Source organism: Poecilia mexicana, unplaced genomic scaffold (assembly GCF_051168715.1).
Source record: "Poecilia mexicana isolate PSO_F unplaced genomic scaffold, ASM5116871v1 scaffold_2, whole genome shotgun sequence".
Lineage (NCBI taxonomy): Eukaryota > Metazoa > Chordata > Actinopteri > Cyprinodontiformes > Poeciliidae > Poecilia > Poecilia mexicana.
In genome coordinates this window covers 12,007,087-12,015,094 of record NW_028263371.1, presented here as the reverse complement: position 1 = coordinate 12,015,094, position 8,008 = coordinate 12,007,087, and the positions used below count along the sequence as shown (strand labels likewise).

Here is an 8,008-nt window from a genome sequence, read left to right as displayed (position 1 = left end):
TTAGCTAATGTTATCTAAATACTGTCAAATTATTTAAATTGTTAGCTAAAACTTTTACCTAAGGTTTTATAAATAACGTCAAATTGTTATTTAAACATTAGCTGAAACCTTTAGCTAATGTTCTCTAAATACCGTCACATTATTATTTAAATTGTTAGCTAAAACTTTTAGCTAAGGTTTTCTAAATACCGTCAAATTGTTATTTTAATGTTAGCTAAAACCTTTAGCTAAGATTCTCTAAACTCCGTCAAATTGTTATTTAAATTGTTAGGTTAAACTTTAAGCTAAGGTTCTCTAAATACCATCAAATTATTTAAATGTTAGCTAAACCATTTAGCTAATGTTCTCTAAATACGTCATATCGTTATTTAAATTGTTAGTTTAAACTTTTAGCTAAGGTTCTCTAAATACGTCATATCGTTATTTAAATTGTTAGCTTAAGCTTTTAGCTAAGGTTCTCTAAATACGTCAAATTGTTATTTAAAGTGTTAGCTAAAACTTTTAGCTAAGATTCTCTAAATACCGTCAAATTGTTATTTAAATGTTAGCTAAAACATTTAGCTAATATTCAACAAATCCTATCAAATTGTAATTTAAATTGTTAGTTTAAACTTTAAGCTAAGGTTCTCTAAATACCATCAAATTGTTATTTAAATGTTAGCTAAAACATTTAGCTAATGTTCTCTAAATATGTCAAATTGTTATTTAAATTGTTAGCTAAAACCTTTCGCTAATGTTCTCTAAATACCATCAAATTGTTATTTAAATGTTAGCTAAAACATTTAGCTAATGTTCTCTAAATACGTCAAATTGTTATTTAAATTGTTAGCTTAAACTTTAAGCTAAGGTTCTCTAAATACCATCAAATTATTTAAATGTTAGCTAAACCATTTAGCTAATGTTCTCTAAATATGTCAAATTGTTATTTAAATTGTTAGCTTAAACTTTAAGCTAAGGTTCTCTAAATACCATCAAATTATTTAAATGTTAGCTAAACCATTTAGCTAATGTTCTCTAAATACGTCAAATTGTTATTTAAATTGTTAGCTTAAACTTTTAGCTAAGGTTCTCTAAATACATCATATCGTTATTTAAATTGTTAGCTTAAACTTTTAGCTAAGGTTCTCTAAATACGTCAAATTGTTATTTAAAGTGTTAGCTAAAACTTTTAGCTAAGATTCTCTAAATACTGTCAAATTGTTATTTAAATGTTAGCTAAAACAATTAGCTAATGATCTCTAAATATGTCAAATTGTTATTTAAATTGTTAGCTAAAACCTTTGGCTAAGGTTCTGTAAATACGTCAAATTGTTATTTAAATTGTTAGCTAAAACCTTTAGCTAAGGTTGTCTAAATACCGTCAAATTGTTATTTAAATATTAGCTAAAACCTTTAGCTAATGTTATCTAAATACCATCAAATTATTTAAATTGTTAGCTAAAACTTTTACCTAAGGTTTTATAAATAACGTCAAATTGTTATTTAAACGTTTGCTGAAACCTTTAGCTAATGTTCTCTAAATACCGTCACGTTATTATTTAAATTGTTAGCTAAAACTTTTAGCTAAGGTTTTCTAAATACCGTCAAATTTTTTATTTAAATATTAGCTGAAACCTTTAGCTAATCTTCTCCAAATAATGCTGAAAGGTTAGCTATTCTACCTGTTACTTCTAACATCTGGTTAGCATTCTCTGAACACTAGCCAAAGTTTACCTAAACATTAGTTGAAAGCTTTAGCTAAGGTTCTCTAAATACCGTCAAATTGTTATTTAAAGTGTTAGCTAAAACCTTTAGCTAATGTTCTCTAAATACCGTCAAATTGTTATTTTAATGTTAGCTAAAACCTTTAGCTAATGTTCTCTAATGTTCTCTTTAACAGGACATGAGAAAAAACTTAGAGCATGGCAGACAGGTGTGACCTCTGACCTCACAGCCTGTGATGTCCTCAACTATGTGAAGTCCTAGATAGAACTGATCTTTGGTCCTACAGCCTCTGATGTCGTAAAGTATGCGAAATCCCTAGAATATGTGAGACATTCCTTCTGACAATAGCTTACACTGCATTATTTGGTGTTAGACAACAGACTTATAGCTAGTTAAGAGGGGCTGACCTCTGACCCTGCAACCGTTGATGACTGTCTCAGGCAATTGTTCTGAAGGAAAACAACAGTTTAACTGTTTTACTGCAATATTTATGTGTAACACCTGCTAGTGTGATATATTTCAGTAAAAGTTCCTCATCTGTAACTGTATTTCTTAAGGATATGTGTCAGGTACTAAACAGGCCTACATGAGGCTACTCAAATTTTACTTTTAGCTTTCTGCAGTTAAAGTGAAAGACAAACTCTAACATTGATCCCTTTCCAGAATTTGTCCTCACATCATTGTGAATGCTACTTTGCTTCAGTCTTTTTTTTCTGTTGTTGAATCAACACTGATCTTCTCAGTGCTTCATGGTTTCTCCAAAATAGTAAAGGTTGGTACATTTGAAACTCACAGATTTTTTTTATGCAACACTTGCTAGTGTGATACATTTCAGTAAAAGTTCCTCATCTGTAAATGTATTTCTTAAGTATATGTGACAGCGACTAAACAGGCCCAGGTGAGGCTGCTGCTCATATTTATCTTTCAGTTTTCCCCAAAGTTTAAAGTTTTTTTACACTGTACAACCACACTCCAAGAGTTGCTCCAACATGGTAAATTGTTTTGCTACCTTTAAAATTATCTACAGCTTTTGTCTCTGACTTATACGCTGTTTGCTTTTTTTGGCCCTAATGATTCTTTTACTCCATCCGTTATCTTACATGCTTAAGTGCTCTAACAAAATATAGTTCACCTGTAGTTGTTAAGGTTCCATTACTAAAAAATTATAAATGATCAATGTGAACCGTCAGTCTTAAAATATTTAGTAAAATTTCTATTTATTTAGATTTGATGTTTTGATGTGAGCACTTGGATTTCTATCGATTTATTGAATGATGCTCTATGTAAATATTTATCAAACTGAATGATCATTCAGGATTTATATAGTTTTTTGCTTTTCTTTCAATGTTTGTTGCACAAATTCAAATATATGCAGGCTATCGACCACCAATTCAATCAGTGAATCTTTGCTTTTTTCTCAAGTAGCCCCTCTCACGGAGACTTACTTACATCTTCTGACACCTGGCCCAACTTATAATAACATTAACCAACTTAGCTGTTGGTACACTTACCTAAAGAGTAAAACCTGCTCGCTACACAACCAAGCTCCAAGAGTTGGTCACAACGTGGTAAATTGTTTTGTTACCTTTAAAATTATCTATAGCTTTATTTTTCCCTTGGTCCTAATGATGCTACCTGTTCATTAATGTTCACTAACAGACAGGTCACCTCTTGTAACTGATAAGTGTATAAATGTGAAGCATCAGTCTGCGTTCAAGAAGATCACATCAGTCAGATTTCGTAAAATATCATGAAACTCCAAGGAATCAAAATTATAGTTCACAGAAAGGTAATCTATCCCTTTTAGGGAGCTTTGACTGTGAAAAGAATGAATGAAATATACTTTGAAACATTTCAATTTGCAGAATCCTGATAATAAAACTTCAATTGTGAACTGAATGATTAGATTGTATCTAGACACAAAAGAATCAACTGTTAATTAGTAACAATACTATGGAAATGACCACCAAGATCTGAACAAACAAGAAACTTGACTACCTCAAGAGATTTCACTCGTTGGAGAATGAACCGTCTGACTTTCTTTAGTCGACTAAATTTAATCTTACCAAATTTTAGCTGTAGAGCAAACAGGTACTGAGTTTGAAGTGGATCAGATGCCTCCAGCCGTCTGCTAAAGCTAGACTCCGGCCTTCCTCACTGTAAAATAAAACATTCTGCTTTATTAAAGAGTTCAAGTGAACATCACTTCATTCTCAACAACTTGTTTGTTCTCATCTTAAACAAGCGGCAGGAACTTTTGGATTTAGAAAAGAAAAAAAGATGCTTTATAAGTTAATCCATTTAAGTTGAGTGTTCAACAACTAGAATAAAATAAAAAGTGAACTATTTGAAAGTAGTGAGGATTTTGGGTGGTAAATGTTTAACATTTTAACATACACAGACATTACTCCATTTCTACTCAAGCAAACCAAAAGGTTTGGAACAGAACCGCTATGTCAAGTAACGACATGCAGTAAATACATTGCTGCAGCTGCTACTGCTGCTACTGCTGCTGCAGCTGCTGCTGCCGCTGCTGCCGCTGCTGCAGCTGCTGCTGCTGCTGCTGCTGCTGGCAGAAAGTAAAATACATTTTGTATTGAATAATATTTTGGATGAGTTTAAGAATATTATTTGCCAAAATCACACAATGTAGCTACACTTGTCTTTTACATGTTGCAGTAATTGAATCTTTTGAGACAATTGGTTTGCATAAATTTAAGTAACTACAACCTATTTTCCTGCTCCACATACTTGGCTAGCAATTTTCCAGTTAGCTTCCCAGTCTGAACTTCTGCACAATGTCTCGATTCAGTCAAATCTTCTATCCTGTGTCTCCTGTACTTTGATATTCTACTACATCTACTCTGTGAAAGCTTTGCTTGCTGGTCTTCTTCATGCTTTGAATGCAGTATCTGGTTTCTCTTACTTTAACCCGCCCAACATGCAGCTGATTGGCTTGTTAGCCTTTCCATTCCCTCCCAGTGAGGCGGTGCTTCACAAAGCAAACTGTTTGTCAAACTGTTGATGTCCCTCAGAAGACATGGTGACTGAGTTTTAGACACTAGTATCCAGGTCATACGGCTTTTTTACTAAACGGCAGTCCTAAAAGTATATATCTTTATTTATGAATAAATACGTACAATTTCATAATTATTCGATCCAGCGGTTATAGAAGTTTGGTAATATTGTTGTTTCTTAATGTCAGTGTTTCTGCTACTAGACAGTAAGAAGACAAGGAACAGGGTTAAACGAGGATTTAGAAATAAAACTACAAAGATGATAGTTGTATTTACTGGGAGAAAGGCTATGACTAGTTATCAGGACAGAATGAGACCCGTAAAACTGTTGGGTCCATATGATCCAACCGGTCATCTGCTCCAACAATTTATTACCCTTTAGGAACCATGTCTGGACACAAGGAGCAGGAACATCACAACATCCTTATATCAAACACTTTTCATCCTTATATCAGCGATTTAAAACTATTTCTAATTTCTGATACCATACGGCAGGCTGCAAAGTTGTGCATGACTGTAAAAGTCAATTATTTTCTTCACCGATAGAAAAGTGCAATGTGTTTATTATGAGTAGGATTAACTGAGCTGAAGGAAAACAAAGGAGAAATAAATATTCAACGATACAGAACCAAATCAGCAAATATGAACTTATGAAACTATTGAAAACCTTCAAGAATCTTATGTTGTGTAAGAAAATAATTCTGAAACCGCACACATGAATTTCTTTATTTGACTGTTATCTCTAAAATATGTCACTTTTTATGATGAACACCAGACATCTCACCTCTTTCCCACAGTTTTTCATTTAGTTCTGCGACTGCAGTGGATTTTATAGTCAATGTTTAAAGCAGCACAGAGTCTGAACCGATGGAGGAAATTTACGTCAACATGGAACCTGTTGGACAAACTGCATCTAATCACACAGGTAAGAATAAAGTTACAGATAAATCTAGTATGTATTTAATTACATTTTGGTAAAGTTCAGGTTTCCGTTAAGGTTCGAACGGCTCCAAAGAGAGGCTCTGCCTCTGTGTGGCTTTGGGATTCCTGAATGTTTTACTTTTGGCTGAACTCATCGCCATCAGTGAACGCAGTGAGTCTTCTTCTAGTCATCTGAAAGATGAGTACATTTTAATAGAGTAAATTTCATGTTTCTGTAATAAAAAATGTCATCGGCTCTTCTGAAATCAAACTGACCAAATAACAAGGGTTTGAAAAGCATAAAGCTTGGTGACTCAAAGTGCTGCAGAGGTGAATCATTACACTGTGTTACGTGAGTTTGATTCATTTTGAGCATTGGATGCATTTGCAGCCATTTAGGTTAGCATGTCTTTAATATCTCCTATTTTCTCACTATTTACCCAACAATTTATTGTTTAGTGTTACCTCAGTTTAAATTCTACAGCCATAACCAAAATCATAAAACTATTTTATAGGTCTTAAGTGAAAATTCGATGTGACTTCTATTTTTGCAAACATGCTTGTTGATTTTTTTTTCCAGCTCATGACATGACAGCAGATTTTTCTGACATTAGTAACTTTCTGACTGAGCAGAGCAGCGACAGCAAGTTTCCCTCCACAAACGATAACTTCACTGAAACGACTCCACGAGCTGAAGAGACTTCAAGGTTTGTCAAAACTTTTAAAAAATGTGGATCTCATTAAAATGTCTAAAACCTTTTCCCCTCTGAATTGTAGAGCATAACTAATAACTTTCCTTTTGTGGCTAAATGAATATAATGTAAATGAACAACATTTATTTTAATTAATTAAGTACTGTATAATTTGTGTGCTCTAAAAACAATAATGTAAAAGAAGCAAAACTTTTTTTTTCTTACAGAACGAACAAACATCAATTGCTCCTTTTAATCCAGGGACTGCAGAAGAAGAAGAGAGGAGCAGATCCAGTAGAGATTTATGATTAGGATTTGTGTTCGGTGTGATATTATTTACCAACAATCATGTAGCTTATTAGTATGGTGTTACATAAAACCTAAAGATAAAATGTACACTTGTTGTGACTTATAAAGCAACAATTTTACCGGTTGTACTCTTTCTTGTTAAAACTCTGACTTGATAAACAAACGTTGGAGGATGGCTGGTTGTGGGGAGAATCGGTTCAGCATGAGGCTTTCTGATTGTGTCTTAATGTGACTTTTACTACGAGACTTTATGGAACTCCATTGGTGCCCAGTAATAAAGAAACAAAGAAAGAAGGTAGCATACGTACATGTTGGTTCCCCTGAAGAAATGGATAAAATCAGTCATTACAGGGTAAAAGTAATTTGAAGAGGGGGAAGCATATAAACAAGTCAAGTCAATAACAAGTCAATGACTTGATGCAATCCACATTTTTAACTAGGATAACTTAACTTTTTTTTTACTGTCTTAAATAATACATTTAAATTGCTGCACTGTTAAGTAGAATGGAAATGACTTTTTTGTAAATTGTCTTAAGATTACCTATTGTAAATTAGTGTTATGTAAATCAAATTAATTGTATTATGAAAGGTTTCAATTTGCCCAACGGACTGGACTGAAGAAAAATGATGAGCAATGTTTTATAGGATGATGAAAGCAAAAATTGGTATTTTTTGGTAACATGAAAAGTTCATTTTTGAGGTCAAACTAAAAATATGTACATTTCTTTCCAATACATTTTTCCACATACCATGGCCTGGTGTCTGAGCAGATGAAGGTCATCCCTATTGTCAGAAACCGTGATGTTAAGTTTGACTTACGAACCAATTTTCAAACACACTAGTCATAATATCCTGTTCGGCATAATTCACAGTACACAAAGTCTAAACAGTCTAAAAACAAGCATAAGAATCACCATAAAGTCATGACCTAAAAACGCTTGTGAAAACATTCTTGCTCCTGAATCTGGCTCAGGAAAATAAAGCTAGAGGAGCAAACTCTTCCTCAATTTAAATTTACATTTTAATAAATAAAACAATGTATACATAACCATTGTATTTCATTTGCCTGGTGTTCTTTGTTGGATCATTTTTGTAGCTTGATGTACTAGTACTAGTAATATCATGTAGTGCGATAGTGACAGAGAGCAACATCAAAGTTTGCAATAAGTTTTGCATTAAATCAATGGCAGGAAACTGAGTTGTCATTATGGTACTTTTATTTGAAGAACTTTTATTCCTTAGATAATAGTGCTGCAGGAGGAGGTTCTATATTTAGAACCTTGTAAATATATAATGTTGTATTTACCCCCATATTCCACCCTCATTTGTTTATTTTACATCAATGGGATGTTAAATGGGCAGGCT

At 33.1% G+C, this 8,008-nt stretch overlaps 1 long non-coding RNA gene across 1 annotated transcript; it reads left to right on the top strand.

Moving 5' to 3' along the window:
* The first annotated feature begins 5,208 nt into the window (after window positions 1-5,208).
* On the top strand, window positions 5,209-7,691 carry LOC148160432 (uncharacterized). Its single transcript, XR_015764850.1, has 4 exons — window positions 5,209-5,646; window positions 5,719-5,814; window positions 6,223-6,349; window positions 6,562-7,691. It is a non-coding gene; the product is annotated as an uncharacterized LOC148160432 (long non-coding RNA).
* The last annotated feature ends 317 nt before the right edge of the window (window positions 7,692-8,008 follow it).